The following is a 1,605-nucleotide window of genomic DNA, read 5'->3' on the forward strand; positions in this document are numbered from 1 at the left end:
TAAGGTTTTCACCTACACATGCCAGCTCTGGGTGAGGAAATACCTGGAGACTTTGGGGGTGGAGCACAGAGAGGGTGGGGTTTAGACAGGGGAGGGACCTCAGCAGGGTACAATGCCATAGAGTCCACCCTCCAAAGCAGCCATTTTCTCCAGGGGAACTGATCCAGGGGTCATTTTCTGCAGGAGCGCACAGGAGCGGAACTCCGGCAGTAAGGAGCCCAGGGGGCGGGCACATGCAACAAGCCCTGCCCCCTGCTCCCAGCAGCCCTCAGTTGTGATGACAGCTGGGCCACGAGGAGCAAGAAGCAGCCAGGTAAGTTGCAGAGCCCCCTGCCCGGCCCGCCTTCAGGTACAAGCTCTCCCTCCTCTGTGAGGGCAGATCTGTGCGTCCCCCCCCTCATAGCTAGCAATCCAAAACAGTCCAGTGAAGCCTGAGTGGTGGGTGTTGCCTTCTGACACACTTCTGGTAATGTCAGGGTGTGTGGCACATGCAAATAAGTTATGCTAATGAGTTATGCGAATGAGCTCCTGCACCTCTTTTTCTACAAAATGAGCCCTGCTGATACCTATTGCCTAAAGATCAACTGTAACAGCAGGAAAGCGTCAGGTCCTACCTGGAGGCTGGCAGCTCTGTTTTCACCCCTCTACCATTAAGGCTTATCAGGCAGACATCTGACCTTATAAGAGCTGAAAGAGCAGGGGGGTATGATCTTTAAAGCAGATAGCATTCTGACCTGATAGGGATTTAAAACTCTAAAATCCAGGGAGCTGGGTAGGTGAGAGTTTGGAAAGAATCCCTCCTCCAGTAGCCTCAAACAGCAAAGCATTCTAGAGATGAGGCATGAAAGGGTAGAGCTCCAAAGTTTCCTGAGACTTGGGGAGTGGAAGAGAGAGAGGGGACTTAACCTAAACAAATGAATCAAGTACAGGAGATGTTAAGTTACATACAGAGTAAAGGGCTAAAGAATTATAATTATATCTTAAATATTATCAGAGGTACAAGTATTTATTATCAATTAGTTAAAAACAATTATGGGCTCGATTGTAGCCTCAATACGGAATAAAAGTGTACAATATACACAAGTGGGACCCACTGCAACCAGACGAGACGGGTTTCAGCCAAAGCGGCCTCCTTCAGTGGTCAAGCAATATTTGTATATATCAGCTCAATTATGCAATAATAACACAATAAGTTAATCATGATTGTATCTTCTGGACCAAAAATAGGAAGGCTTATAATAATAATATTATTCAGGACATGCAGAGGTTGATTCGGGGAGGATCACGGGGGATCGCAGTTCCCCCGGGTGAGGTGTGGGGAGGCGGGGCACACGACGAAGCCCCACCCCCTGCTTCCGGCCGCCCCGCTTCTGGCCCTCATTCAGCCAGGAGGAGGCAGGAGAAGAGGGAGGGTAAGTTGCTTCCTCCCCACAATCGCAGTTCCCCCGGGTGAGGTGTGGGGAGGCGGGGCACACGACGAAGCCCCGCCCCCTGCTTCCGGCCGCCCCGCTTCCGGCCCTCATTCAGCCAGGAGGAGGCAGGAGAAGAGGGAGGGTAAGTTGCTTCCTCCCCGCCTCTCCCCACCCCTGCCTGCCTGGGGCCAGG

General features: G+C 51.9%; 1 protein-coding gene across 1 annotated transcript in view; it reads right to left on the reverse strand.

Annotated features, from left to right (window-relative positions):
• CLIC2 (chloride intracellular channel 2) overlaps positions 1–1,605 on the reverse strand; it is a 29,235-nt gene that overhangs the window by 4,149 nt on the left and 23,481 nt on the right. The window lies entirely within an intron of this gene.

This window comes from Gekko japonicus, unplaced genomic scaffold, assembly GCF_001447785.1.
Source record: "Gekko japonicus isolate JY-2015 unplaced genomic scaffold, Gekko_japonicus_V1.1 scaffold1313, whole genome shotgun sequence".
Lineage (NCBI taxonomy): Eukaryota > Metazoa > Chordata > Lepidosauria > Squamata > Gekkonidae > Gekko > Gekko japonicus.